The sequence below is a fragment of the Pinus tabuliformis genome, chromosome Q (assembly GCF_031772625.1).
Source record: "Pinus tabuliformis cultivar Carrire ecotype Pingquan chromosome Q, CPIR1, whole genome shotgun sequence".
Taxonomy (NCBI): Eukaryota; Viridiplantae; Streptophyta; class Pinopsida; order Pinales; family Pinaceae; genus Pinus; species Pinus tabuliformis.
In genome coordinates this window covers 828262219-828282104 of record NC_142296.1, presented here as the reverse complement: position 1 = coordinate 828282104, position 19886 = coordinate 828262219, and positions in this window count along the sequence as shown.

Genomic DNA, 19886 nt, shown 5'->3' with positions numbered 1-19886 from the left:
GAGGCTAGTAAAGAAATGATTTGGTTACAAAGGTTTATGGGTGAATTGGGTAAGGAGCATGATATGGGCACGTTATACAGTGATAGCCAAAGTGCCATTCATCTTGCAAAGAACTCAGTGTTTCATTCTAGGACTAAACACATACAGCTCAAGTACCATTTCATACGATCAGTGTTGGAAGATGGAGAGTTGAAGCTGGAAAAGATACACACTAGCCAGAATCCTGCAGATATACTAACAAAAGTTGTAACCAGGGAGAAACTGAGAATATGCTCAGTTTCAGTTGGTCTTCAAGGATGACGATGAAGATGAGAAACAACCAGGTCCAAAGAGGAGTCATTGTCCAGCAAATGGAGCAGCGGTGGAGTTGCTACAATCAGTCTCCAAGTCGGAGATTGTTGGGTGTGGAGCCTGATTATCTTCTATATTCAAAGGTATCGCCACATGGGACCCCAGTTCGAAATGGGGGCGGCAACGCCGCCCGTAAAATGTTCGCTGCAGGGGGGGTCCAGGGGGGGTGGCTGCGACCTTTGGGAGCCCTCCCCTGGCGGGGGGGTTTCGGGGGCAGCGCCCCCGAAGCTAAAAACAGCTGTAAAATTGCCTTGTAAAAGTATAGTAATTTCTAGTCAATCTGGGCCGTTCATTAGGTGGATGATCTGACGGTAGAACTTATGTTTAGTTTAGGGTTCTTTTGCCCTAGAAGGCAACCCCTCTCTTTGTATGAGGGTATTGTATTTGAGGCTGTGAGATAGATGTGTATTCTGTGAGCGAGAAACAGAGAGGTGAGACTGTGAGAGAAAACAGAGGATATTACAGCGGATTTGCTGTAGGTTGTGTCTCTTCATTTTTGCTGGATAATAGAAAGGAAGGACTGGCTGTTCGGGGTGGACGTAGCCCAAACTGGGTGAACCACACATATCTGTGTCTCTCTTGTTTTGTGCGTCTTCTGTGTTTATATTTCTGCAATATTTTATGTGTTCCATTGCTCCGTAATATATAATTTTCTAACAGAAAATTTATGAAACGTGGTCCCTGGAAGAAAAGACAAGGTCGTAGTCTTCTGTAGGCCAGTGCCTACGTACTAGTAAATATATATTGGCTAGTAAGAGAGCTAGGGGGTTGTAGCTCCCTTCTAGTAGAAGCTGGAGAATGAGAGAAGGTTGTAGCCTTCTTCAGGTGGGTTTCTATGTACTGGTATGAGTCTGTGCCAGTACAATATTGTAAACAGGTTTTCCTTATCTTAAAGAAAACAACAATAGGTGGGTTTTGTCCCGCATTGGGTTTCCACCTGATATCATGGTGTCCATGTGTACTTCTTATGTGTGATGATCTGTTTTGTTTTACTGCACCTGTTTACTGTTTATATGGTTAATAATGTTCTGATGCACTCATTAAAGATCAACATATGATGAATTAACTGAATCATAAGTTTGCTGGATATACGCTAGTTGCATTAAACATAGTTGTGTATACAAGCGGTTTGCCTTCACTGGAGTAACATATATGAATTTGATAATGGAAATGAAAAGGTTATTGATTTGATAATACTGATTCACCCCAGCCCCCTTCTCAGTATTATTTCCAATAATTGGTTTTAGAGCAGGTCCAGGGAAAATTTTAAGAACCCCCCCTAAATTTATAAATATAATAAATGGGCGAATCTCCATGGTATATAGGAAAAATGGAAGACGATTTTATCAATAATATAATATGTATATATAATTTTTTGGCGAATCTCTCACCAGGCATGGCGAATATTTTACTCAATTATAAAATCTTGTAAGATCTTGGCGAGTCTTTCACTAAATAATAAAACTTTGTAAAGTCCTAGTGAATCTTAGCATAGGCTACATGCTGGTTTAATTCCCCCATTTAAATAGGCTACATTCTAGGTGAATACCATGGGTTAATACCATGTGCCATTTTGGTGAATACCATGGGTCAATACCATGTGCCATTTTTATTTTTATTAATTCCAATATTAGGGTTAATAATGGTTTTTTGCATGGTATTAATAACAATCTAGTCCATGGTATTTGTCCCATAGTATTTTGGCCATAGGTTTCACCTAAATATAACCCATTTTTTGAGTGTTCGTAAATATAAGGTGACTTATGGAGTAAATATAAAAAAATGTTTTATTTGTTTACCATACCTCTCGTTTATTTATATTTTTATTAATTGACCATACCTCTTTTACAAATATGGTATTTGGCCCATAGGATTCACTTAAATAAAACCTCTTTCTTGAGCCTTCATAAATAGAACGAGGGTTATGGACTAAATATAAAAAGAGGTTTTATTTATTTATGATACGTCTAGTTTATTTATATTTTTATTTATTTACCATACCGTTTGAATAAGTATAAAAATACGTTTTATTTATTTACCATACCTCCACTTTACTTATATTTTTATTTGTTTACACCGTTACATGTATATAAGGTGACTTATGGAGTAAATATAAAAAATGTTTTATTTGTTTACCATACCTCTCATTTATTTATATTTTTATTAATTTACCATACCTCTTTTATAAATATGGTATTTGGCCCATAGGATTCACTTAAATAAAACCTATTCTTGAAAATGGGCGAATGGATTCACTTAAATAAAACCTATTCTTGAAAATGGGCGAATGGAAGGTTGTAAGTCCTAATTTCAAGGGCTAAATTTACCTTTTTTACCCTCTCCCTTAAAATAAGGTGGGCTATTTGAGGTGATTTGTAAAAATGTACTATGATACAAAATATTCGCCCACTAAAAATTTAAAACCCCTTAATTTCGCCAAAGGGCGAACATTCGCCCCTAAAATTATCCTTGAGCAGGTCCTTTAGAAGAATCTTGATCGCTTGAAGGAAGATCCATCAGAATGAGTAATCAAGAAAGAGAGGGATCCATTAGACCACCAATCTTCGATGGGAGTAATTTTTTTTACTGGAAGATAAGAACCACAACCTATCTACAATCACTTGGAACAGATATTTGGGAAATCGTGGAAAGAGGATATACATTTCCGTCAGCAATTCCTACAGATATGGCAGATAGAAAGCAATATGAACTCAATGCCAAAGTTGTTACTATCTTAGTGGCAAGTTTGCCAAAATCTGAGTTTGTCAAGGTCATGCAGCTCAAATCAACCAAAGAAATATGGGACAAAATCATTCTAAGCTACAAAGGAGTTGCTCAAGTAAAACGTGCTAAGCTTCAAACTCTCATAATTCAGTATGAAAATCTTAAGATGCATAGTGATGAAAACATAGCTAATTACTTCCTACGTATAGATGAGATTGTCAATTGTATGAAGAGTTTGGGTGAAGAAATTAAGGAAGTTGTATTAGTTGAGAAAGTTTTGAGATCCTTGTCTGCTAAGTTTGAGCTGAAAGTGTCTGCCATTGAAGAAAAACAGGATGTACAGAATATCAATATGATGCATCTTCATGGAATCTTAACTGCTTTTGAAATGAGAAAAGGAGGACCATTAGAAAGGAGAGAAGCCACATTTAAAGTATCAACAAAGAGAAAAGAAAATCTCAATGAATCAAGATACATTTCAGAAGAATATGAGGTAAATTTTGTCAAGAATCTTCAACAGGGATCTGGAAGGTTCAAAGGTAAGCTACCTTTCAAATGCTTTCTTGCGGAAGAGTTGGCCATTACACTGCTAGATGCCCTCATAACAAAGCAAATATGTCTGAAGAAGGTAATAGAAGTTATTATAATCATAATTACTTATCCAATAGTGATGAAGATAATCAAGAAATTAAACTTCTCATGGAATATGAAAATAATGATGTAGTAAAATCTGAAATGATCAATATTATAATCATAATTACTTATCCAATAGTAACTATCAAGACAATACTAATATTTTGGATGATATTATTAGTATTCAAAGATCCCCTGCTATCAAAACTGGTCTCGGTTTTTATGAAACTGTTGAAGGTGAATCTAGCGCACAGGGTGAGGGAAGGAATTCTAATGCAAAATCTGAAATGATCAATAAGGAGATAAGTGGTCAACCCCAGCAACAACCAAGGAAAGAAATTCTTCAAAGAAAATCTTTTGCTCCTAACAATGAAAGTGATAGACGGTTATTTCCTTCGATGAGTAATGTTGAATGTTATGAATGTCATAATCTTGGACATGTTGCAGCTAGATGTAGAAGAAGAATGGTTCAAGAACATCACACAGAAAGATCATCACGTTCCAGGTACTTTAACGGATATTGTTTTGCTTGCAATATGTTTGGTCACAAAGCTGTTGATTGCAATAAAAGGAATATGAAACATGTAAGATGTTATGCATGTAACAAGTTTGGACATAAAGTAAAGGAATGCAGGAGCAAAATTAGGACACCAAAGCAAAAGGAGCATACATCATCTCAATCACAGGTATTGAAGAAGACAAAATTAGTGTCAGAAAGATGTGGCATAACTCAGTTAGAAGACATAACAGACCCAAGGGAAACTGAAAGTGTAAAGCTTCAGTATTCAAATTTTCATACACAGATATTATGAAGCGAAGTCATGTATATACGCGAATTAGAGGCTGTAGAGTCACATATATGGAGCTCTGAAGAAAAAGAAGCAGAACAAATTCAGGAAAATAAGTCTGATATGGTTCGGGCATGGTATATCTTGGTTGGCACAGGTTCAGGGGGAGCATATGCTTTGAATAATGCATTTTTGGCATTATGGTTAGAAGTCTTTGGTGATGATGCTTATCATACATCTTGCTACTTATTGTTGGTTGGCAAAGTGAATGATATTGCAGGTTATAGGTCTGAATGCTAGTGATAGATGCTTGTGGTGCAGACCATATATGGTGTACGATAGTTGTTGATGACTATCATGGTCTTGTTTAGGTCGCTGGTCATTGTTATAAAAATTCGTGTATGTCATTTGATGTAAAGGTCATGAAAATACCCAATTTGTAACCCCACTATGCATGGGAAGAATGATGTAATAATGTCTATTTCAGTCATGTATGAACATTTGGTATATCCCCACTTGGTTGGGTGGATGAGTCAAAATGGTGTATCCTCACTTGGTTGGGAGATTGATGTATGTATGAGTCATTGGTGATAGGAAGGTCATACTCACTTAGTTGAGGTGTAGAGTCCTGTTATTATTTTGAAAAATATTTTTGGAACTCGGCATGGGCTCAGGGGGAGCATGAACGGATTGATACATCTTAGCAGGTACAAAGGGGGAGTTCAATCAGAGATTTCAGCATGTACTCAGGGGGAGTACAGACAACAGAATGTATATCAAGGGAGAGAATATCTTGGTCCGCCCTTTGCCCTTAATGTCAAAGGGGGAGAGTGACTTGGTGTGGTTGTTGCCATCAAGTCCAAAGGGGGAGATTGTTGGCATTATGATACAGGTATGACACAAGTGTTGTCCTTGATGGAAACTCACACAGATGACAGATCACAGTTCAGGCTCACAGAATGAAGAAAGAGAGGTATACGCAGGTTCCCCATTGACCAAGCTGCGTATACACGCAGGTTCGCAGACCAAAAGGTGCATATAGCATATACATGCACTTTAACAGAAGGAAAGGCGCGTACAAGTTGGAAAACTAAGTTTTGTTCCGTGGTACTTTGGTATTGGTCCATGGTATTTGGTTCGAGGTATTGACCCCATGTATTAGGTCCAAGGTATTGGTCTTATGTGGTTTTGGACCATGGTATTGAGAGAGGTCTAAACCTATATAACGAGAAGAAGATCATTACGCCAAAGTGAAAGTGTGCAAGTGATCAATATCTGATGAAGTGTGAGATCTAGTATGCTGGTTATGGGTTTGTGATGCTTTTCTTGATCTGAACCAAGGATGCACCTATGCGGTTGATGAAAGTTGATAGACTAGGATCATGAAGACTAAAGTGCATTATCATTATATGGTATGATCATGAATAGATCTGAATACTAACACATGTCTTATGCTTTATATCTTATGTTCTGAGTATATCTGAAGTTGAAAATTGCAGCGAAGGTATAAGTAATTATTTTCAGATTTGTACGCGGGTTCCCCTTGGTGAAAGAGTGTATACACATTGGTTCGACACATCCATGTAGTGTATATGTTATGAGATTTGATATTTGAGGTCGCTGTTGGTTCTAGTGGTTGTTGCAGAGTTCTGGGTTCTACTCTGTGTTCTGGTGACTGTGTTTTGATTACAGGGTTTCAGTGATTCAGTTTTGGTTGGTGCAAAGGAGATTGGTTGATGCAGATATATTTGATGTTTGATTGATGTTGTTGATGGATCCAGTCTGAAAATTTATGAAACATGGTCCCTGGAAGAAAAGAGAAGGTCGTAGCCTTCTGTAGGCTGGCGCCTACGTACTAGTAAATATATATTGGCTAGTACAAGATCTAGGGGGTTGTAGCTCCCTTATAGTAGAAGCTGGACAACGAGAGAAGGTTTTAGCCTTTTGCAGGTGGGTGCCTGCATACTGGTATGAATCTGTGCCAGTACAAGATTGTAAACAGTTTTTTCTTATCTTAAAGAAAACAACAGCAGGTGGTTTTTGTCCCGCATTGGGTTTCCACCTTATATCATGGTGTTCATGTGTGCTTCTTATGTGTGATGATATGTTCTATTTACTGCACCTGTTTAGTATTTATATGGTTAATAGTGTTTTGATGCACTCATTAAAAATCAACATATGATAAATTAACTGAATCATAAGTTTGCTAGATATACGCTAGTTGCATTAAACATAGTTGCGTATACACGTGGGTTGCCTTCACTGAAGTAGCGTATATGATTCTGATAATGGAAATGAAAAGGTTATTGATTTGATAATACTGATTCACCACGCCCCCCCCCCGTCAGTATTATTTCCAACACCTACCACTTTCTAGAGAGCAGTCCTGAGTATCTTTGCCTAATTAGTCCATGATGTGGTAGAGATTTATATGGATGATTTTACACCTTATCGATGTGATTTCTAGGAGGCTCTGTCCATCTTAGGTAAGTTACTGCAAAAATGAATTGAGATGAACTTGTCTCTCAGTCTCGAAAAATGTGAACTCTTGATGATTCTAGGGACTGTGCTAGGTCATTCAATATCTCAGCAAGGACTGCAGGTGGACCCAAACAAAATAGCTATCATCAAAAGGGTCCCACATCCTCAAAAGCAGAGAGATTTCAGAAGTTTCCTAGGGTTAGCTGGATACTACTGAAGGTTTATAAAATACTTTAACAAGTTGGCTTCTCATTTATTTCGATTGTTGGCCAAAGGCTATGAGTTTGTATGGTCAAAACGTTGTCAAGATGTGGCCACCGGGACTAGCAAGTCCATGGAGAGAAAGAAAAGGAAGCGACCAAACAAAAGGTTCAGTTGTTGACTGTGAAGAGGAAGAAAGAGGCTGAGGAGAAGGCCCGAGTAGAAGGGGAGCACGCCACAAATGAATAGGCAGAACAGGAAGAGCGTGGCTCCGAAAGAAGTCAGAAGTCTCCTTTGCCCCAAATGGGGGAAGAAGAGTGGTCAGAGTAGGGCGGAGGAGATCAGAAGGAGAGCACTCCCTTCCGAGTCAAGTGGTATAGGGAGCAGGAAAAGAAAGGACCACACAAGAAGAAAAAAGCCACTAAGTCATCGCTAGATCCAATTACCTTGACAGAGGGTGATTTAGATGATATTGGAGATAAGGTGTGGGATACAATAGCAGAACTGCTGCAGCATTTTGAGCAACAGCAAAAGCAGGCAGTGAGAACCATCTAGGTGGGTCTGCGTAATTTGTAACAACTAGACTCCAAGGAGTTACATGACAAAGCGCCGCTGCATCAACCAGTTTGTTGCCAGGGACCACTCAAGTAGCAAAGATGGTTCGGTCAATGGATCTACGGGAAGTTGCGCTGCCTGATGGAGATTTGAGCGTGGAGGTAGCTGCTGCCAAGGCTATTGATAGCTCCTTGAATAATATTGGCCTCAACCTATCCGCGCTCCCTAGTGAGTTCGTTCACACACTGCAAATAGGCGTGATAACAAAAGTTAAGGCCCGGGAGCAACGTGCGCTAATCATGATCAACAAGTATAAGGCCAACAATGAACATATGTTCATGGAGAAAACATCAATGATGGAAGCATGAAAGAAATTTTAGGCACAAAATGAATAAACTGTAGTTTTGGTGGTTGAGGCATGAAAAATAGTCCCTGCACTGCATATCTCGAAGGAAGCGCTGGTGGATGTGAAGATAATGAAGTTGGCTACAAGTGCGCATGATGCAAATATGGAAGTGGCCAAGGTTCAGTTTCAACTGAACCCAAGATTACAAAGTTAGAGTTTAAGTCATAGCCTTTAACTCCGCTAGAGGTTAGAGAACAATGCAAAACCACTATGAGGGATGGAGTCGCAGCAGTGGATGCCACGGTGGTGGATTGCACTGCGCTTTTCAAGCAATCCATGGAGGTAGTCATGATGGTGCAGGAAGATCCTAACCTGAAGAGGTTAAATGTAGAAGCTCGTGAATTGTAGCAGCGGTATGAAGAAGCAATAGCGACAACACACATCGTCACTATAACACAGCGATTGGCCAAGCTACATGAGGCAAAATAATTGCTTGAACAAGTGGAGGTAGCACAAAGGAAAGAGGTGGTCCTCAAGGCCAGATTGGGGCCTTAGATGGATGAGACATATTTTATCTCTACCACATTGAGGAAAATTTGGCAAGCTTGTAGAGAATGTAGTAGAAGATAAAGGAAGACAACACAGGACCAACAACAAAGAAGCTAGCGGAGAAGGTCAAATAGGCAGCCATGCAGAGCGTGGTTGAGGTAGCAGTAGCACAAGTAGAGTTGGGAGGTTTCTGCAATAAGATCTCCATGCCAGAAGAGTGACTCGAGGGCGAGTCACGATATTTGTTGTAGAAATTTTGAATAATATGACACTTATTCACAGAGATTATCCTGATTATACACTATTGTGGAATGCATTCATAATACATGACCTCCTCTACATTGATCATCAATTTGCATAATTCAGAAACAATCACATGTGCACATTGAAGCGTCAATCACACATATCAACACAATATATCACGGGGAAAGCATACAGCTGAAAACCCACAACTATCTGTATATTATATTGATTGAGAACATGTAACAATACATAGTACAATACTCCTCGCAAGTACTCACTACTATCTCCACCTGTTACACACAAACTAGCTCAGATCTGAATCAATCACAGGTTCAAATCTCCTCCACTGCTTGCCTGCCTCCACTGCGCAATCCTACATGAGAATAGATGAGAATGGCTGATCCAAACTTGTATTTCCCTTGGCTGAACCACGCAATCCTCATTGGCAATACTCAATCAATTGATTGTGCAAATCTCATGCACAACTATAGTCACAACTGACAGCTGTCTTTCCCTTTCACTCACCTCTAACACTTGTCTCCACTGAACTGTCCATGCACTGAGTTAACTGATGTATTATTTAGTTGATTTATGAGTTAATAATTAGTGAATTAATTAACAATTAATTCACATCACTCATCACTAGTGTATTCTGCAGTTAGACTAATACAACTAGTTCAACTAAGTCAAACTGAACACAACTCCATCAACTCCTCAATCAACTCCACCAAACTCAATCACTTGAGTTTTAACTGAAGTCCATCATGCAATAGCTCAACTGACCCATAAGAAAAGCGTATTTCCTTCTGACAGTTGCATGTTCCATATCCGTAGCTCGAATTGAAGTGCTCCAAGAGGATAAGATAATGTTTATAGTCCAAATATTATTAAGAGCTAATAATTTTCAACTGTTCTATTTTTAGCCTGGCAGTCTAAAAATAGACTCCGCCCATATGTCTAAAAATAGAAGTCCATTTATTTTTACCAACATGACCAATCATCCACAAATAGCATCCTGCAACTCATAGACCATGATCCATATGTCTAAAAATAGACATAGTCTAAAAATAGACTTTGCGCCAAAAATAACATGCAGGCCCACTTAGTGAAGGTGACTTCTTTTCACTAGGCTCCATCATCTTATTGCATTTTCAAGATTTGTGTTGGGGGCCTGTTGGGACAGGGTCCCCTTGGGTCAATTTTGGGGCAAAAGCCCAAGTTTTGGGGAAAAAAGATCAAGTTTTATTGTAAAAAGTGTAAAGTCTCTGCAAGTTGTGGTCGTGGAGTGCGTAGATAGTAAAATGTCATAAAGGGTTTTACCCTTATTTTATGTAAGTTGTGTAGGATTTTATAGAGCTACCCATGGTTCACAGGCCATGGGATTGTATAAAAAAGAGAGTCTTAGAGAGTCTAAAAAAATAACGAAGGATGAAGATGAATGTAATGGGTCAATAGAAGAAAGAGAGAAGAAGTCTTAGAGTAGAAAAGAGGCTTTGTAGCTGTGTGCACAGAGGCCTAGAGTAGAGTTCGCAACTGAGTGTGCGGACGCCTACAACTAAGCGTGCAGGGAGGTCTTGAGTTTGTAAGCAGAACTCAAGTATTAATAAAGAGATTATTCCAGAAATTCCCATGTTTATCTATTTTCTTCTGTTATGAATGAATGCACTATTATGTTATGATGAATGACGGGTTTATGAACTAATATTGTATTGATGTGAAATTTTACATGATTTATCTTGTTATATGGACGCAAGTAATAATAACTGTTTACGCGAAGAATATCTTGTTGCATGTTAAAGTTATCAAATACTTAAGCTGGTCTGGGTAAATATAGAATTAGGAGTAATCACAGAGGCACGTAAGTGGTTGATTAACCTATTTAGGGTACGTGAAAGACAGTGTGAACCTTCACGGAGGTATAGAACCTGATTAAGGGAAGTTATATTGATAAACCCTAAAGGATTATTGATATGCACGAAGGAAGTTTTAGGGCATGAAATGACATTACACTAATATCTGGGTGCGGAAATTTGGTTCTAGCATCCCCCCATTCTGCTTCGGGTGAAACTGCAGTTCGCACTCCGTGGGTTGATGCTGAAAGGGCCATTAATGTAGGGATTTATTTGGAAAAACTAACTTTGAACCTGGATCAAGACCCACTAAGCCAACAGGGGGCCAAACCATGTGGGTCGGGTAGGTTCAACCCCCATCGACTCCCAGTCATGGTTGTTATGGATTATTATATGTCGGCCCATTGTGATATGTTATGTAGTTTCATATATGTTGACCGGTGGCTTGGGAGGGTCCGCTAGGGGTGGCTCACCCACTACACAACTCTAATTTGATAGATAGATCATTGCGGCAGTGGTAGCTTGTGATCCTAATTTTTTTTTTTTACTAAACAAACCAATCAAAATTTTCGACCGGATTTAAAAGGTTACTAGCAAAATTAAGTAGACAACAAATTTTCTTATTTTGATGGCCAGATTCTATGTACTGGGACTCTGCCAAATTATTACCTTGTTAAGAATACCACTTGGCCAAGTTTGACCAGAAATTTGACCAGCTATAACTTGAGCGCGCGTACTCAGATTTGGGTGTTGTTCACACTATTAGAATAAGGAAGACGAGTAGTACAGTTTAGTCCTGATTGCACTTCAATACAAGGACTTTTATTTTTGAGATTTTCCATAGCCACTACTGAATTTTGAGCATGTCTAGAGCCACCTAGATCATTCCTCCCCACTAAGGAGCTTTTGGTCCTCCAAATGCATGAACAAAATCTTCAACTGTTATGTTACATTTTCTGCACTGTAAGTGTTCTGACAAGTCACCCTTCCTTCTCGTTCACCCTTGTCCTTCAGAGCCATAAGTGATGAACTGATGCCTGCATCCTCTACAAACCTGTAGTACATATTTGCAAATTACATGCTTAATTACATGACCAATATTGACCCAAGCATCCCCATACTTACCACGAGTTTATAACACACACTCTGTGGTCAATTTTACATCATAATGGAAACAAATACCCCAATTATCAATAAATTCCATAAACATCATCATTGATTTAATAAGAGATGGAAAACACATCATCACTTTTACGTTTATATTGCAACGCATGATTTACAAAATGTGGCCATGAAGAGTTACCAAATCTAGTAAAACTATCTCTTACTTGATAAAGTGAACCACCAGGAATGTGGCAGATTTGCTTGTCAAACATCTTCACCAACTATTTTTTGCATGTGCGTTTGTCCTTGAGACATTGCTCTGGATGGAGCCTTTAACATGTGGCTATTTGATGTCCACCTTTGCTGCAATGACTGCAAAAATTATTCTTCCTTCAGACCTGCTTAACCTTCTTATTTTCCTGATGTGGAGAAGGGCTTTCACACCTCATCCTCTTTCTTGCTGCCATTCTCTTCCAACACTCAACAACCACATGGTTATGTAAACCACAAAAAACACGTAGTTTTATATGCCATGGTTTATGTTCATAACTAACATGCTTATAATCAAAATGAACTTTAGAATACTAAGATTGTTTATACCTATTTTGACTGTCTCTTGTGTGATTCTGGCGATGAGAGTTTGCCTTAGCTCCTCCTCTACAATGTGCACTATCATGGGAGGATGGTGATTTTTTCCAATATTTCTTTTTCCTCGATGGTTTAAACAATGTCTTGGAAGCTTCTAACACCTTTGAGCACTCCCTTTTAGTGTATCCCAAACATATGAATCAAGGTTTTTGTACCACCTCTAATGGATGAGTTATTCCTTCTCCATTAACACCAAGTCATCCTTTATCTCCCATCTTGGTAAGGATTCTCATGCCAGTTCCTGAAATGGGTACCTCCATGTTTCCAACAGAAATAGTGTCATGTGAAAATTAAACTAAAGAATAATCAATGCTATTTACCTTAGCTATCAATTTTGAAACAGGTGATGATGGCTTTGCTAAGTCTTTTTTGTGCTTCAACTCTTCTAAGGACTCTTCCATGACTCATAGTTGAAGATGCAATCTTTTATTCTCTTTCTCTTCTCGTAGAAGTCTCCTCAATTCAACATTCTTTGATTGAAGGCTCTGATTGATCTCCTCATTTGAATGATGAGAAGATGATGAAGATGAAGAATGTCCACTCAAGGGGATGGATGAAGCATCATCCTCTAGTCTTTCTTTCGCTCGTTCCTCTCTTGACATCTTCTCTTCATAATCAACATACATTATATCCACCATGTGTTCCATCTTGAGGAGTTCCTCATAGACATGTCTGTTGTTTTCCATTTTCCTTCTTGTTACATGTTCGATCATGCAATTTGCATCAACAAGAAGACTGCTTTGATATGAAACTTGATCAGGATCTCTTTAGCTACTATAATTAACCAAGATATTTTACTTCTGTTATGTTAGCAAAATTGCATATGAAAGAGTATGAAACAACCACATGTGCATGCTTTAAGGAAGATGAAACCTAACAATAACCATCAAATCACAGGACATAGACACATTGATAATGGAGTTCACCTAGTGTGTGTTACATCTTCGGGCCCCGGTGTGAAGAGTGGGGAGATGACTTCATTAATGCTGCAAGATGATGATGAGTACATAGTACATTATTTGTCATTACGAAGATAAATTACCTCAACCAGAGTGGCTTGTCTCTCCATGAGATGTTCTTAAGAACTCTCACTCATATGGGAAGAATCCCTCAACAAGAGTGGAATGTCTCTCCACGAGATATCCTCCTATAGGAACTCTCACTCAAATGGGCACTCCTTCGGTATGACAAACTAATAAAATCTCACATGATGTGGCATATAAGTATCCCTCAACATAATGGTAATCAAGATCTCAACAATAAAAACATCATCTTAGCAAATTAGAAGAAAGGGATGGCATAACTACATCATTTACCTCCAATTTCGGGGATGGATGGAAAATGCAAAGCTCAATTGCTGAAATGGATTACACCGCTAAATTCATGGTGCGAAATTTGTCAAACGATAATAAACTTTTCCCCTTTCTGACACCATCAAATTCAGGACCCTTGAGAATCTTGAAGATTCCCTGAAAGATTCCTTCCTGAAGATGGCTTAAAAATCCGCTACTCGAATGAATATTATGAGCACACCACTACAATCCCTAAAAAATTATGTGAAAAGTGACTATAAATTTGGCATCATTCCTCCTCTGTAAAAAATCAGCCTCTAAGGAAATCTTTAGATTCGACAAGATTCTACAAAGATTCCTTGTTGTTGGACGCCTAAATTTTTGCTGCTTAGATGGGGAAATGGACCACATGGTTAGAGTCCTGGCGAGAAAATGTGCAAAAATGAATATCAACTTGTCAAATTTTGACATTGGCACCTCTAGCTCTCTAAGGGAATATTTTCAACATCTTAGCATATTCCCCCGCTCGTGGTTTCACACCTCTGCCCCGCTCATAGTTCCACTGCCAACCTCCATTCAAATGACAATTGAGGGTTTAAATATACTTGGGCTAGTGGAGTTTTCTATATGGGTTGTTTGGCCATTTGGAAAAGTTTCGAAATTCGTTGGAGGTGGGTCGAGTTTCAACCTGTGGCCCACCCGTTGGCGTGTTATATTTAACATTTTTTAGGCGGTTTAATAATGGCTTCCCGATGGTTTTGTTTTAGTTATTAAATTTTATAGCAGAGTGCACATATGGCACAACTACATATAATGTGTTTTGGTTTATATTATATTTTGGGGCTGCCCATTGGGGGCCGAACCACATGGACCAGGGTAGTTCAACATCCGCCGGCTCCCGGTCGTGGTTGTCTCAACTTATTGTTTTCCATCCCATTGTGATATGTTATGCGGTTTTATATATATTGACCGATGGCTAGGGTAGGTCTACCATTGGTGGCTTTCCCACCACATTACTCTAATTTGATACATAGACCATTACGGGGGTGGCAACCTGCCACCCTAATTTTTTTGTTTTTTGTTTTTTAATAAACAAACAAATAATTTTTTTTCGACTGGATTTTAAAGGTTACTCGATAAATTTAGTAGACAAAAAATTTTCCCATTTTGGTGGTCCGATTGTCGGAACTCTGCAAAATTGTTGCCTCGTTAAGGTTTCCACTTGGCCAAGTTTGGCCAGAACTTTGACTAGCTACAACTTGAGCATATGAACTCGAATTTGAGTGTCATTTGCATCGTTGGAATCAGGGTGATGAGCACTAAGATTTGGTCCTAGTTGTACTTCAATATTAGGACTTTTGTTTTTGAGCTTTTCCATAGCCACTACCGAATTCTGAGCATGTCTGGAGCCACCTAGATCAATTATTGATGTCAAAGATAGGGGGAGACTACATATGTCCAAGATAAGGATTGGAAATATTATGTTTTAGCTTTTCATGCACATTTTGGATACCCTATATTTGAAGGAATTTTTACTCTAATTTCCTAGAAAAAACAAAGAATAATATTTATGGTTTGAAACGTTATTCCAAAAGTTTTCCAATGGTATATGGTACTCCCTCTAACTCCATAGGAGTGATCATATATGAAATATTATACTAGGATGACCCAACCAAAGTACAAGCTGGCCAACACAACAAGCTTTACAAGTCAAACCCATAAGTGAATTTAAAGTCACCACAAATAAAGAGTATATGTGTTCATTTGAATTGTATCCAAGCAAGAAGAGAGGTAACATTTGCAAGAGGAGTTGAGGAATATCTTTGGGATGATTTTTGGAGTATAAAGGTGGAAACAAAAATGTGCTTTATGTGGTGAAAGAGAAATCTTGGAATTTTTGCTATAAATTTCCCTTTGGGATGTTTTAAAATTGTTAATTTTTATTAGGGCTATATTGTTCTTTTCTTTGATAATTTCATTTCATCATTTACATATAGAATTCACTCCATAGCATCATAACATTATTCATATTTACAACATTATTCAAGAACATATGCAATTATATAAAAATAACAACATCATCATCAATGCAACAAATCATAAAGGAACAATAGAATAAAAGCATTCATACATAAAGACACCAGGATTGGTTGGAGACTAGGGAAAAACCCACTGTGGGCTATGTTAGTGTCATTCTTGGTTTCTTGTCACCAGGATCAAATGTGCTTTTACTAGGCTTTTCAGGACTCTCAAAATCAAATTTTGTCATGTCACTAAGTTTACACAGTAAAATTTGGTCACTATTTGGTCAATCTAGGAATGAGTTCTGTCTTTTGGAAAATTCACCTATGTTGGTCACCTATCTCATTTCTATGAAGGTGTCATAATAAAAGCAAGTCAGTCATCATCATCATTCCATTCAGTTTCAGGTCTTCCATTAGGTCATTAGGGTTTCCAAGGTCCACCATTACCATGTATAAATCCAACAGTGAATAGAGCATGACAAGCAACTCTTTGACATTGATTTGTTGAGTTATCACAAATTCATCATGTTTTCAGTTTGAAAGCTCCAGAAGAAGAAGTTCCAGTGCTCAGGAAAGTGAAAAGATAACTCAGGTTTCAACCTTAAAGGTGACTCTATTTTCAAAAGTGAAAAATCAGTTTTTCAAAGGTTTGTGGGTCCCATTTCTTTTCAAAAGGAGAAATTAATTTTCCTATATAAACTAAAAAGCCCCAAACTTGTCTTATTTACCTCTCATTCACTCTTGTGCATCGAGCTCTCCTTCCCAAAAGCAAGAGAAACTCAATTCCATAGGAAAAATTGGCAAAAACCTCAAGGCACTGCGCTCAGGAACACTACGCTGCGCTGCGGCCAAAGTACCTCAAATTTGCCTGAAACTCACCCAAATTGAATTTTTAAGCTTTCTCACCTGTTTTCTTGCAATCCTAAGCTCATCCACAAGTAAGTACACCATCTTACTCACATTTTTATTTTTCAAGATGAATTCAAGCCAAATATTTCTTCATTTAGGGTTTTTACTGAATTTTCCATGAAATGATGATAAGGTTGATGATGGCTAGTCTTGTTTTCATATGTTAAAAATGTAAAATATCCTCCTACACATTTACACATGTTTAATAGGATATATTAACCACTGAACCAACCTCAAAACATTAAGTCACTTCACTAAAAGTGAAACCTCAGCTCATTCCTAAATAATTTGGACAGTTTTCCTAAAAACTCTGTTTTTCATTTTTTACAAATACTCCTTTCCTTCATTCCACCTCATTTCATTTTCATAATTTTCTCACTGTCCATATCCACCTCCTTAAATTTTCCTTGCCATTCTTTTCACTCCACCTACCCATCATTTCATTCTTCACTCATCCCTCACTATTTTTTCCCCTTTCCTATCATTTAGGGTTTCAAAAATGAAATGAGATTACTTCACCAAGCCATCACCAAGAAACATCAGGACAACATATGGAAGTAGGGTTATAAAAAAAATCAGAGGAGGTTCCTAAAGAACCTAAACCTGAGGTGACTAGGGTGTACAAGAGAGGAAGAGGCTTGTGTTTGATTCTCATGATGAGAAAGGGGTCAAGCCTTCTACATCAGCAAAACAGGGACCATTAGTGCAGGATAAGGAAATCGTTGAGCATGAGTTTGAGTTGGTTGAATTAGAGGTAGAAGATGCAACTTATAGCATGTAGTATATGATCAGAGACAAACATTACCAGATCAAGGAACTCACAGTCAACATGGCAAGAGAAAGATACATCATCTCATTCCTAGAACAGGAAAATAGTCAATTGAAAGCAAAACAATTGATCATGGAGAAAGAGCAAACAAAACTATTGCAGCAGGTCGGAAAGGGAAAATCAGTCATGGAGACAAATGAGCCTAAAGGAACACAAGGGAAAGGTAAGAGAAAAAGGCCAAGAACTAAAGGGCTTAAGAAAGCATTACAAGAAGAAGAAGAACACATTTTACTGAATGAAGAGCTAGACCTAGAGGACAAAATTGCTTTAGAGGTGAGTCAAGACAAAGAGTACTGGCTGAACAAGGTCAATGAACATTTGGAGAAGCTTCTAGAGAAATCCAATAGAGACAATCAGCTACTAAGGCACATGGCACACCATTACCAGGCTCAGAACATGATTTGTAATGTCAAGGTCAAGTAGCTTGAAAACAAGCTCAAAGAAGCCCAAAAGGACCAAAATGATGAAGGAAACTTAGAGATGCTTGCTAAAGAATCTATGAGGGCTTAACATGCCTTATTTTACAGCTCTTGGCCAATTTTGAGGAAATTCTGATCAGTTTTGGTTTTTTGCAAATTTTGATGCCTAATTCAGAAAATCACCAGTTCCAGGAGCACAATGCCTTGGCACTGCGCTTTTCCCCAGGCACCCATTTTAAGAAAAAATGACATTTTTGGAAAGCCCTTGGCATCCTCTAAAACCCCATTTCTTCATATTTTCCAGAGGAGGATTAAAATTTGAGAAAAGTGGAAAAAAGTGGCAAAAAATCAGCTTTCTGGACCTCTTTTTGACAGGCACTGTGCTCTTGGAGAGACCTTGGAAGAATGGATTTTTTAAGGCCTTCCCATGGGTCCTTTTCAAAAATTCAAAGTGTTATGGAAACTATACTTGAAAATCTAGTTGATCGTTCTCTTAGATATTCATTTTTACCTCAGGAAGGCACCTGAAAGTGAAATAAAAGTTGGACCTGCACTTCTGCAATTTCTTGTGTTTTTAATTGTAAATTTCACCATGTAAAATTTCTAGTTTTTAGCTTCTCTTAGTCAAAGTCAAAACTCCTTATGTAATGGCAATTTTTTTTAGGCTAGGTGATGTACGCATGAATAAATGTACATGATAGGCGTTATATATATATATATATATATATATATATATATATATATATATATATATATGTTTAATAGGCCTCATTAAGGAAGAAAACTCCTAAACAAACTCTCCAAGAAGTGTTTGAGTTTCACCTTCTCACTCACACTTTTTGGTTGAGAGAATCTTGGAGTCAGTTCCACGACCTAGGAATTTGACTCCTAAAGGTGGGAAAGTGGTCTAAGAGAGTCTATATGTATCATTTCTCTTTCAGACAGAAGGGTTGGACTTTTTTTGGAGGAGGCTTGCATGTAATGATCTTCTTAGCTAATACAGAGTCAGTTGCAGATATTTTTAAGGTACTATAGCCCAGTGAGTTCATGGTGTTTGTTCTTATTTTTATTTGTTTTCTAATGGTTAATACATATTTATCTACATGATATCTCTTCTTTCTATGGATACATTACAGTGAAATAGACAGAATTCTTGATCTCAAGCTCTTTTTATATGGTTTTCATAGTTATGTTTATGTCTTCTAAAAGCTAATGAACTCATGTTTACTTATGCTCATTAGTCTCTTATACACTTTCTCTTCTATACTACATTGACAATAGTCCAAATACACCATGGTCGTCTGGTATCTAGCTCCTTTCCATATTTTCTTCTGCACTCCTATAACCTACACCTATATGTGGCTCCAAAACTTGGTCCAACAAACCCTAAATTCTAAATTTCACCAACACACAAACAATTATACATATCTAGCCTAAAACTTATTTTCTTTAAAGTAATTTCACTGATAAAAGACTTTGAGAGATCCCTCTCTTGCTCAATAGGGCTAGCTACTAAGCTAAAGTGGTTTGAGGTTACCCTTCTCGATCTCCTTTTCAGCCTAGGAAATTGTAAGGGACTAACATGCTAAACCCTTTCAAATTCTTCTTCTTATTATATTGTCATTGAATGATTCAAAAAAAGAGAGTACAATGATCCATATCTTAAACCATAATTATATAAAACAAAATTAGCTAAACAACATTCATGAGATAAACCCAACAATTCTACTAATGAAAACCCTACTTTAGAAGCCTACAATTAATTTTCCTTGTCTTCATTCAATTGATGAACCATGCAGTAAAATGATAAAACCAAACCCTGGGTCCCAACCGCACACAAAGAGTGATGTGTGTGTGGCTAAAACCCTCCAACGATAAGCATAAACCTTTATTCTTGTGGTTATAGATGAAAATTTCTTGTTACAAGCCTACGATTCTGA